At 45.6% G+C, this 12425-nt stretch overlaps 1 long non-coding RNA gene across 1 annotated transcript in view; it reads right to left on the bottom strand.

The window, feature by feature from the left end:
* Positions 1-5819: 5819 nt before the first annotated feature.
* Positions 5820-12425, bottom strand: part of LOC108521771 (uncharacterized) — an 8168-nt gene continuing 1562 nt past the window's right edge. The window contains exons 2-3 of the long non-coding RNA XR_001883275.1: positions 8870-8916; positions 5820-6003 (exon numbers count right to left, since the gene is read on the bottom strand). This is a non-coding gene — a long non-coding RNA (uncharacterized LOC108521771). The remainder of the gene's footprint in view (positions 6004-8869; positions 8917-12425) is intronic.

Here is a 12425-nt window from a genome sequence, read left to right as displayed (position 1 = left end):
TTTTTTTTTTTTTTTTTTTTTTTAAAGACAGGGTCTCTCTCTGTCACCCAGGCTGGAGTACAGTGGTAAGATTGTGACTCGGTGCAGCTTTGAATTCCTGGGCTCCAGTGATTCTTCCACTTGAGTCTCTCGAGTAGCTGGCACTACAGGTGCTTGCCACCACACCCACCTTATTTAAAAAATTTTGTGTGGCCGGGCGCAGTGGCTCAAGCCTGTAATCCCAGCATTTTGGGAGGCCGAGACGGGTGGATCACGAGGTCAGGAGATCGAGACCATCCTGGCTGACATGGTGAAACCCTGTCTCTACTAAAAAATACAAAAAAACTAGCCGGGCAAGGTGGCGGGCGCCTGTAGTCCCAGCTACTCGGGAGGCTGAGGCAGGAGAATGGCGTGAACCCGGGAGGCGGAGCTTGCAATCAGCTGAGATCGCGCCACTGCACTCCAGCCTGGGCAACAGAGCAAGACTCCATCTCAAAAAAAAAAAAAAAAAATTTTGTGTAGATATGGGGTTTCCCCATGTTGCCCAGGCTATCTTGAACTCCTGGGTTCAAGTGATCCTCCCAGCTCTGTCTCCCAAAGTGCTAGGATTACAGGCATGAGCCACTGTGCCCAAGCTAAGAATGTGTGCTTTTAAATACAAGAAAAAAAAATATTTTTGGTAAATAAAATTAGAGCATAAATATGATTGACCTAACGTTTATTGTAAGCAACATAAAAGATATGTGATATTGAATGACTAAAAAGTAGTTTTGGTTAAAGAGAGTTCTAGTTTCCATGAGGACTCTGACAATGCTGCATTTTATTTTACTTTTTAATACACACATTGGTACTTGTTTAACTACTATACTCCTTTTCAAAATGTACTTCTGTGCTCTGCGATGAATGCTTTTTAAGGGTGGGAGCCCCAGGGCATGAAATGAATGCGGTTGAACTGGCCTCTACATTTCTTTTGGGTGTGTCTCCTCCTGCAAGGCCTGGCCAGCTGTGATGGGCAGAGGACACTGCCTCTCTCTCCAAGTACCTCAATAAGTCATTGACCTACTTGTGCCTCACGTCTCTCATTTGCAAAATGAGGGTCCTACCTGATTAACTCAAAGATTCCCCTTCTAGAGCTTAAAACATTGAACAGAATGCAGTTAAACAAGAATGGACTATGTTGGTTTTGTTTTGTCTTTTTTGGTGCAGTTGGTTGGTTTTTGTGTATAACGGAATGGAATCATTTGTTGGTTATTGTCTAATATTAGTTTCAAAAACTAATAAAAAATATTTTAAAACTTCAAATTAATTTTCACAATCAGAATTAACTAAGTGTATCATGATTTCAGTGCACATCAGAATTAGTGGATGGGCTTAAAAGCAAATGTGTGTAAATGCTACTTATTGGTAGTATTTAAATTAGATTAAGAATTTAAATTCAGGATCTAAGTCGGAGTCTAAGAAAGCCCACTGATTATTAAAACAGTCTGTTTTACCTAGCAATCCAGGCCACCTGAACATTGGATTCTGGGAAACAGTAGATAGGAAGCTCTGTCATTTGTGTTGGAGGCTGGGAGAATCCTATCCCATAAGTAACTTTATTGCCTCAGAACTGCATGAGCTGCTTTATTGCTGGGAAACACGAGTACAGCCTAGCTTGATTTTTTATGTGGCATCAGATCTAAGGTGGAATTCAGGACTTCCTGTCTTCTCTTTGATTTTGTTTTATTTTTAGAAATGTTTTATTTTATTCATTCATTCATTCATCTTCGGAGATATGGTCTGGCTTTGTTGCCCAGGATGGAGTATAGTGGTATGGTCATAGGTCACTGCAGTGTTGAACTCCCAGGCTCAAGTGATCCTCCTGCTTCAGCCTCCTTAGTAGCTGGGACGATAGGCGCATGCCCTACCATGCCCGACTTTTGTCTACTTTTTGAATGATGTTTCAAACTAGAAGCTCTATTAATTTAAAAAATTAAGGATGGTATGCCATAATTAAAAGTAATAACTTAGTGGGAAAAGGCACCCTCCAATGATTCAGACATCAACTTGTAATTAAAAAAAAAAAAAATAGGAAAAAAAGAAAATTAAATTAAAATAAAATAAAAAATAGAAACAGGGCTTTGCTAGGTAGCCCAAGCTGGTCTCGAACTCCTAGCCTCAAGTGATCCTCCACCATGACCTCTGAAAGTGCTGGGATTACAGATATGAGCCACTATGCCCAGCCTCAACTTGTGATTTTTTTTTTTTTTGTAGAACAGAGTCTCACACTGTCACCCAGGCTAGAGTGCAGTGACAGAATCTTGGCTCACTGCAGCCTCCACCTCCCGGGTTCAAGCATGAGCCACCGCGCCTGGCCTGTTTGAGATGGACTTTCGTTCTTGTTTCCCAGGCTGGAGTGCAATGGCTTGATCTCCGCTCACTGCAATCTCTGCTTCCTGAGTTCAAGCGAGTCTCCTGCCTCAAGGTAGCGTGGGATTACAGGCCACGCTGCCCACTACGCCCAACCTAATTTTTTGTGTGTGGTCTTTTTTTTTTTTTGTTTTTTTTTTTTTGAGACGCGAGTCTCGCTCTGTCGGCCCGGCTGAGTGCAGTGGCGCGGATCTCAGCTCAGCTGCAAGCTCCGGCCTCCCGGGTTTCGAGCGCCATTCTCCTGCCTCAGCCGTAACGCGAGTAGCCTGGGACTTCCCGACAGGCGCCCGGCCCCGCCACCCGCGCAGGCACCAGGCGCTCGGGGCCCAGCTAGTTTTTGTATTTTTAGTAGAGAGCGGGGTTTGCCACCCGTGTACGGCCACGGATGGTCTCGGATTTCCTGACCTCCCGGTGATCCGCCGTCTCCAGCCTCCCAAAATGCTCGGGATTACACGGCTTGAGCCACCGCCCGCCCGGGCCCCTAAGGATTTTTTGTGTTTTTAGGGAGAGCCGGAGTTTGGGCAACATGTTGGCCAGCGCTGGTCTCAACCTCCCGACCTCAGGTGATCCACCTGCCTCGGCCTCCCAGAGTGTTGGGATTACAGGCGTAAGCCACTGTACCTGGCCTTTTTAAAAAATATATATTCTTAATCTTTGATATTTGAGTGGGAGTGAACATCCTGATCAATGTATTTACCCTTCACAGATTTCATTACATAAGAAGATGTTCAGGATTATAAATCTCCAAATGCCTTTCCGCAATGTGATTTTTTCTTCTGAGACAGTCTCAATCCTGTTGCCCACACTGAAGTGCAGTGGCGCAATCACTCCTTACTACAGCCTCTACTTCCTGGGCTTAGGTGATCCTCCTACTTCAACCTCCTGAGTAGCTGGGACTACACATGTGTGCCACCAGGCCTGGCTAATTTTTGTATTTCTAGTAGAGACAGGGTCTCACTATGTTGCCCAGGCTGTTCTCAAACTCCTGGGCTCAAGCAATCTGCCTGCTTCAGCCTCTCAAAGTGCTGGGATGACAGGTGTGAGCCACCCTGCCCAGCCCACAATATGATTATACTCAGATTTTAATGCAGGATGCAATCCAAGAAGATAGGTCTCCATATGAAAGATCTTTGGCTATGGTCAACACAGATCAAAGTCATATTTCCAATATTGTCTTTTCTGGCTGTTAGGAACTGACCAAAGGTCACATTGCAGTCTTCTCTCCATGAGGACAAGATGAATAATATCTGGAAAGATGTTTTTCTCATTTACTTATTTTTCATCTCATTCCATAGAAGATTCTGGGTGTTTTTATCGCAGTACCATGAGATCTTGGGCATACTTGTTCTTTGGTGTTTAAGTTGAGAATTTGTTTTGTTTTGTTTTTTTCAGACAGAGCCTTGCTCTGTCACCCAGGCTGGAGTGCAGTGGTGTGAGCTCAGCTCACTGCAGCCTCCACCTCCCGGGTTCAAGCAATTCCCATGCCTCAGCCTCTGGAGTAGCTGGGATTACAGGTTCATGCCACCACGCCCAGATAATTTTTATATTTGCTAGAGATGGAGTTTCACCGTGTTGGCCAGGCTCGTCTCAAACTCCTGATCTCAAGTGATCCACCTGCTTTGGCCCTCCAAAGTGCTGGGATTACAGATGTGAAGTACCGCACTGGCTTGAGAATTTTAAAATTTTAAGGCTTATAAGACCAATGTAAATAAGCCAAATAAGAGCTCGAGTTGTCAAAAGGATTTAAAGAGTACTTCTGGCCAGGTGCAGTGGCTCATGCCTGTAATTCCCAGCACTTTGGGAGGCTGAGGCGGGCAGATCACTTGAGGTCAGCAGTTCGAGACCAGCCTGGCCAACATGGTGAAGCCCCATCTCTACTAAAAATACAAAAATTAGCCGGGTGTGGTGGGGTGCATCTATAATCCCAGCTACTTGGGAGGCTGAGGCAGGAGAATCACTTGAACCCCGGAGACAGAGGTTACAGTGAGCTGAGATCACACCACTGCACTCCAGCCTGGGCAACAGAGTGAGACTGTTTCAAAAATGTATGTATTTAAAGAGTACTTTTGTATGTATGTACTAGGTATATGGAAAGATCTACAAGGAAATATAGAAATAAAGATATTAATATATATTAATATTTAACAGTGGTAGGATTATGAATGGTGTTTTCAAGATTTTCCTGAACGAGATTATATTGTTTTCACAATAAAATTTTGAATAATTTTGTCATCTAGAAAATATTATTCTGGGCCGGGCGCGGTGGCTCACGCCTGTAATCCCAGCACTTTGGGAGGCCGAGGCGGGCGGATCACAAGGTCAGGAGATCGAGACCATGGTGAAACCCCGTCTCTACTAAAAATACAAAAAATTAGCTGGGCGCGGTGGCGGGCGCCTGTAGTCCCAGTGACTAGGGAGGCTGAGGCAGGAGAATGGCATGAACCCAGGAGGCAGAGCTTGTAGTGAGCCGAGATCGCGCCACTGCACTCCAGCCAGGGGGACAGAGCGAGACTCCGTCTCAAAAAAAAAAAAAGAAAAGAAAAGAAAATATTATTCTGTTGTTTAAATTGGAATCTCAGCTACTTGGGAGGCTGAGGCAGGAGAATCACTTGAACCTGGGAGGCAGAGCTTGCAGTGAGTTGAGATCATGCCACTGCACTCCAGCCTGGGCCACAGATCAAAACTCCATCTCAAAAACAAACAAAACAAAAGTAAATACAGGCCAATTGTGGTGGCTCACACCTATAGTCCCAGAACTTTGGGAGGCTGAGGCAGGTGGATCACCTGAGGTCAGGAGTTCGAGATTAGCCTGGCCAACATGGTGAAACCCCGTCTCTACTAAAAATACAAAAATTAGCCCAGTGTGGTGGTGCATGCCTGTAGTCCCAGCTACTAGGGAGGCTGAGCCACAAGAATCACTTGAACCAGGGAGGCGGAGGTTGCAGTGAGCTGAGATTGCACCACTGCACTCCAGCCTGAGCAACAGAGTGAGAGTCTGTCTAAAAAAAAAAAAAAGTAAATACAGTTAAATTCACTCTAAAGGTGTGCAATAATGTACCAATAATGTAAACACTACTACAGCCAAGAAGATATAGAACGTTTCTATCACCCCTAAAAAGCTCCCCCATGTCACTTTGTAGTTCTCATCCAAAATACCATGAGATATCAGTTTGTAAAGGTCTCTCTCTTCAAAGAGGGAAAGGGCAGGTTGGGTTTTATGCCTCCCAGGGTCTGTATTACACATGAAAGTCTTATTCAGCAGGTTCTGGGGTAAAGCTATACATATTTAGGGGGGGTTTACTACATGTGCAATGGGTAAACATATAGGTAACATACATCCCCCATGTTTATTTTGGAGCAAGGTTGTGTCAGAGGTATTTGAACCAGAGCAACTCCATCTTGTATAGGGGCTGGGCAAAATGAGGCTGAGACTGGTACAGGAGTTAAGAAGAATTTACTTAGGTAGATAGCGAGGGCATGGAAGTCCTCCATAAAGTTTTCCTTTCTAATGAAGAGCAGCCTGTAAAATCCAGCTGCAGACATAGATCCGACAGGTGTGCCACTCCTGTTGAAGATGGCGGCTCCATCTTCCCTTCTCTTTGTTGGCCACGTGTACTGTAAGAAGCAGACAAGATGACACGGATCAACTGGAAACCATGTGCATGATAAGATTAGGGTGGTGTGACCAGCCTTCCCCAAAATCATGCCACTGCACTCCAGCCTGGGGTGATAGAGTGAGTGAGACCCTGTCTCAAAAAAAAAATAAAAAAAAAAATAAAAATAAAATAAAAAAATAAAAAAAATGCTGGGCGCGGTGGCTCAGGCCTGTAATCCCAGCACTTTGGGAGGCCAAGGCGGGTGGATCACATGAGGTCAGGAGTTCAAGACCAGCCTGGCCAAGATGGTGAAACCCTGTCTCTACTAAAAATACAAAAATTAGCCGGATGTGGTGGCAGGCACCTGTAATCCCAGCTACTTGGGAGGCTGAGGCAGGAGAATCGCTTGAACCCAGGAGGTGGAGGTTGCAGTGAGCCAAGATCATGCCACTGCACTCTAGCCTGGGCAACAGAAGCAAGACTCCTCAAAAAAATAAAATAAAAATAAAGGCTGGTGTTGCTGCGTTGGCTCATGTCTGTAATTCCAGCACTTTGCAAGGCCAAGGCAAGTGGATCAGTTTAGCACAGGAGTTCAGCACCAGCTTGGGCAACAAAGCAAAACCTTATCTCTACAAAACATACAAAAATTAGCCAGTTGTGATGCTGTAGTCCCAGCTACTCAGGAGGCCGAGGTGGGAGGACCACTTGAGCCTGGGGGTGTCCAGGCTGTGGTGAACTGTGACAGCATCACTGCACCTGGGCCACAGAGTGAGACCCTGTCTCAGGAAAAAAAAAATAAAATGAATAACCACCTAAAAATAATTTCTTAGAATGATTTTAAAGAAGGTTTTATTCTTTTCTCTTTTTTTTTTTTTGAGATGGAGTCTAAGTCTGTCGCCCAGGATGGAGTGCAGTGGCACGGTCTTGGCTCACTGCAGCCTCTGCCACCTGGGTTCAAGCAATTCTTCCGCGCCACCATACCCAGCTAATTTTTATATTTTTAGTAGAGACGGGTTTCACCCTGTTGACCAGGCTGGTCTCAAACTCCTGACCTCAGGTGATCAGCCCACGTCGGCCTCCCAGAATGCTGTGGTTACAGGCATGAACCACAGTGCCAAGCCTACGTTGTGATTCTTGGAGTACAAGATGTTACTGGTCATTCATTCATAGGTGAATCTTATGTATCCTCCATGACATGCCTTGGGTTTTTTTGGCAGGTTAACCCGACTCACCTGTGAGACTGACATGTCTCCAAGCTGAAGTAAACTCTTTATAGCTAGCCCTGTAGATCACACTCTATTCCTTTTTTATTTATTTTTATTTATTTATTTATTTATTTTTAAGATGGAGTCTCACTCTGTCGCCCACGCTGGAGTGCAGTGGCGTAATCTCGGCTCACTGCAAGCTCCACCTCCTGGGTTCACACCATTCTCCTGCCTCAGCCTCCCGAGTAGCTGGGACTACAGGGGCCTGCAACCATGCCTGGTTAATTTTTTGTATTTTCAGTAGAGACGGGGTTTCACCGTGTTAGCCAGGATGGTCTTGATCTCCTGACCTCATGATCCACCTGCCTCGGCCTCCCAAAGTGCTGGGATTACAGGCGTGAGCCACTGTGCCTGGCCCCTTTTTAATTTTTAACTGAAAAACATGGTAATAAATAACAGAAGTCAGTTTGTGCTTGTTGACCAGAGATTGAAATAAAGCCTACTAGAAGCTGGGTAAACAGCAATATGACATGTTTGTAAAGTTTTTTTTTTTTTTTTTTTTTTTTTTTTTTTTTTTTTTTTTTACTTTCAGGATTACACATGTTCTAGGAAGTCAAACAAAGAAATCTCTTGGCTGGGCACAGCGGCTCAGGCCTGTAATCTCAGCACTTTGGGAGGCCGAGGCAGGTGGATCACCTAAGGTCAGGAGTTCGAGACCAGCCTGGCCAACATGGAGAAACCTTGTCTCTACTAAATATAGAAAAATTAGCCAAGCGTGGTGGTGGGTGCCTATAGTCTCAGCTACTTGGGAGGCTGAGGTGGGAGGATCACTTGAGCCTGGGAGGCTGAGGCTGCAGTGAGCCAAGATCACGCCACTGCACTCCAGCCTGGGCAACAGAGTGAGACTCCATCTTAAAAAAACAAATCTCGTATAGTACAGATAGCTAGAGAGGACCACTAGAACAGAAGAATTGCTATCCCACCAAACTGGGGTGTGCTCACCCAGTTCAGTAAAGCCAAGCACCCACACCAAGGTTTGCAGTGGTAGAAAAGGGGCTTATTTGCAGGGCACCAAACACGGAGAATCTGGTGGCTTATGCTTAAGGCTCAACCTCATTTTGAAGGGAGGGGTGAGCCAGGGGAAGTGCAGAGATCATAGGTGGATTTGAAGATTTTCTGATTTGTGGGCCAGGTAAGGTGGCTCATGCCTGTAATCCTAATCCCAGCACTGTGGGAGGCCGAGGCAGGTGGATCACCTGAGGCCAGTATTTTGAGACCAGCCTGGTCAACACAGGAAGACACTGTTTCTACAAAAAAAAAAAAAAAAAAAAAAAGAAGAAGAAAGAAAAGAAAAAATTAGCAGGATGTGGTGGCACACACCTGTAGCCTGTAGTCCTAGCTACGCAGGAGGCCAGGCTGGAGGATCCCTTAAGCTTAGGAGTTTGAGACTGCAGTAAGCCATGATTGTGCCACTGCACTCCAGCCTGGGGGACAGAGTGAGACCCTGTCCCTTAAAAAAAAAAAAAAATTCTGATTTGTGATTGAAGGAGGTGAAGTTTTGTCTAAAAATTTGGGATCAGCAGAAATGAATGTTGTCTCTGGCCTATGGGTGTGACTCCTTCCAAGCATTTCAGGGAGAAATTTAGAACAGAGAACAGTGGTCAGAGATCAGTCCCCTACCTTCTCAGCTCTCTGTGCCAGAGGATCCATTGTAGGGGACTGGGTTTCTGAAAAACAATTCAGGGATGTATGTTAAGATGCTATCTTTAGTTTCTATAGGGAACCAAACATCTCAGGATTCTAACTCCCTTGGTTATTGTTTTATGTTTATTTATTTATTTAAATATTTATTTTGAGACAGTCTTGCTCTGTCACCCAGGCTGGAGTGCAATGGCACGAGCTCAGCTCACTGCAACCTCCACCTCCCACGTTCAAGCGATTCTCGTGCCTCAGCCTCCTGAGTAGCTGGGATTATATGTGCACCACTACACCCAGCTAATTTTTGTATTTTTAGTAGAGATGGAGTTTCACTATATTGGCCAGGCTGGTCTCGAACTCCCAGTATCAGGTGATCCGTCCACCTCGGCCTCCCAAAGTGCTGGGATTACAGGTGTGAGCCACTGCACTAGCCAAGATGTTATCTTTAGTTTCTATAGGGAACCACACATCTCAGGATTCTAACTCCTTGGCTATTGTTTTAAGTGACTGTTACCTTCTTGCTTATCACAGTGCTCATTTATCTTTCAGGGCTCGCTATGTGCCTGGAATTTCCCTTAAAGGAACTCAGGATTTTCCTTTATGGAAATGTTTTGGTGGGGTGGGGGGCACAGCCCCTGAGAGGCATCCCGGCTCCATCTCAGAATAAAGAGTTAAGTGTCTTTAGCTAGAAAGTGAGCAACTGTTGTCATAAACAAAGCTACCTGATCTCTTGTGACCCAGCAGCACAGCATAATTGCTGCGCTTGTCAGGGGTGGCTGTGTGCACACCCACAGCCAGGCCTGAGCAGCTGGCACCGTGCCACAGGCAGAATAGGGCAAGGCACCCTGAGAACATGCTGGCCAGTTTGGAGACAGATTCCTATATTTGCTGGCTGTGCGACTTTCACTAAATCACTATTATGAATTGTCTTTTCATATCTCTTCCCCTTTTTTCTACCCAGTTGTAGGGTTTTTCTTCTCCATTTTTCCTCAACTCTTATCCTTTGTGACGGACGTTGCAGATAATTTTCCAGTTGATCATTTATCTTATACTTTGCTGATGGTGTTTCTTGTCATAATAAGTTATATACATGGACAGAGAGTGCAATTGATCAATCCTTTATTGCCTCTAGATTTCAAATCAAAGGTTATACGGAATTCATCTGTTTTCTTCTAATGCTTAGATGGCTTCATTGTTTTTTTATCCACTGTGGTAGTGATATGGTTTGGATACTTGCACCCTCCAAAGCTCATGTTGAAGTGTGATCCCCAATGCTGGACTTAGGCCTTGCAGGATATGTCTGGGTTATGGGGGTGGATCTCTCATGAAGGGCTTGGTGCCTTCCCCACGGTAATGAGGGAGTTCTTGCTCTATTAGTTCATGCAAGAGCTGGTTGTTTAAAACAGCCTGGCATCTCTCTTGCTCCCTCTCGCCAAAGACATGCCGCCCCCTCTTGCCTTCTGTCATGACCAGAAGCTTCTTGAAGCCTCACCAGGAGGAGATGCTGGCACTATGGTTCTTGTACAGCCTGCAGAACTGTGAGCCAGGCAATCTCTTTTCTGTATAAATTACCCAGTCTTGGATGTTCATTTAGAGCCAGCCTCCAAGGTGACTTCCCCATCTCCTGGTATTTCCTCTCTCTCACATTGCATAGAGCTAACCAGTGTAATGCTAGGATACTGTGGAAATAATGGAGTGTAACTTCTTTTTTTCTTTTTCTTTCTTTCTTTTTTTTTTTTTTTAAGAAAGAGTTTTCACTCTTGTCCAGGCTAGAGGGCAGTGGCGTGATCTCAGCTCACTGCAACCTCTACCTTCCAGGTTCAAGCAATTCTCCTGCCTCAGCCTCGCAAGTAGCTGGGATTACAAGTACACACCATCACACCTGGCTAACTGTTTTATATTTTCAGTAGAGACAGGGTTTCACTATGTTGGCCAGGCTGGTCTCAAACTTCTGACCTCAGGTCGTCCACCTGCCTCAGTCTCCCAAAGTGTTGGGATTACAGTTGTGAGCCACTGTGCCCAGCCTGAAGTGTAACTTTTGAGGCTAAGTCATAAAAGACATCATGGCTTCTTCCTCTCTCATGGATCACTCTTTGTGGGAGAAGTTTACCCACCAAGTCCTGAAGACATTGAATCAACCCTATGGAAAGATCCATGCAGTAAGGAACTAGGCCCCCTGCCAACAGCCATGTGAGTGACCCATTGAGGAACTGGATCTCTCAGTGCTGGACAAGCCCTGGCTGACATGCTGATCACAACCTCATGGGAGATACTGAGTTAGGATCACCACATGGAGGTGGTCCCTAATCCCTGATCAACAGAAATGGTGGGATAATCAATGTCCATTGTTTTTTGTTTTTCTTGTTTTTTGTTCTGTTTTTGTTTTGAGACGAAGTCTTGCTCTGTCACCCAGGCTGGAGTGCAGTAGTACTATCTCAGCTCACTGTAACCTCCGCCTCCTGGGTTCAAGTGATTCTCCTGCCTCAGCCTCCTGAGTAGCTGGGATTACAGGCGCCCGCCACCACACCCAGGTAAATTTTTGTTTGTATTTTTAGTAGAGATGGGGTTTCACCATGTTAGCCAGGCTGGTCTCAAACTCCTGACCTCAGGTGATCCACCCACCTTGGCCTCCCAAAGTGCTGGAATTACAGGTGTGAGCCACTGCACCCCGCCTTTTTCTTTTTTATTTCGAGGCAGAGTCTTGCTCTGTCGCCCAGGTCAGAGTACAGTGGCGTGATCATGGCTCACTGCAGCCTCCAACTCCTGGGCTCAAGTGATCCTCCCATCTCAGCCCCTTGAGTAGCTGGGACTATAGGCATGTGATACCACACCCAGCTAATTTTCTTTTTTTTTTTTTGAGACAGAGTCTCACTCTGTCGCCCAGGCTGGAGTGCAGTGGCGCAATCTCGGCTCACTGCAAGCTCTGCCTCCCGGGTTCTCCCCATTCTCCTGCCTCAGCCTCCCGAGTAGCTGGGACTACAGTCGCCCGCTACCACGCCCAGCTTTTTTGTATTTTTAGTAGACAGGGTTTCACCGTGTTAGCCAGGATGGTCTCGATCTCCTGACCTGTGATCCACCCACCTTGGCCTCCCAAAGTGCTGGGATTACAGGCGTGAGCCACCTCGCCTGGCCGCTAATTTTCTTTTTTTAAGAGGTGGGGTCTCGCTGTATTTCCCAGGCTGGTCTTGAATTCCTGGCCTCAAGTTAGCCTCCCGCCTTGGCCTCCCAAAGTGTTAGGGTTACAGGCATTACCCACCATGCCTGGACAATAAGTGTTTACTGATTTAAGTTACCAAGTTTTTGAGTAATTTGTTAACAGCATTAGGTAAATAACACATCCACAAATTAATTTGTCCTGTGAGCAGAGCACTTTAGATTTAAATATGATATCTGTATCTCTTTGAATGCTCATGGATAGTTCTTTGGTTCTGTACTGTTTCTTGGCTACAGTTCAGATAACTGAGTTTATATGATGTGATCTCTGGATCCATAAACTGTTAATTGTGTCATCTCAGAGCCCCACGTATGACAGTCATGG

This window comes from Rhinopithecus bieti, unplaced genomic scaffold, assembly GCF_001698545.2.
Source record: "Rhinopithecus bieti isolate Rb0 unplaced genomic scaffold, ASM169854v2 scaffold_62779, whole genome shotgun sequence".
NCBI lineage: Eukaryota > Metazoa > Chordata > Mammalia > Primates > Cercopithecidae > Rhinopithecus > Rhinopithecus bieti.
This window is presented reverse-complemented; position numbering and strand designations above follow the sequence as displayed.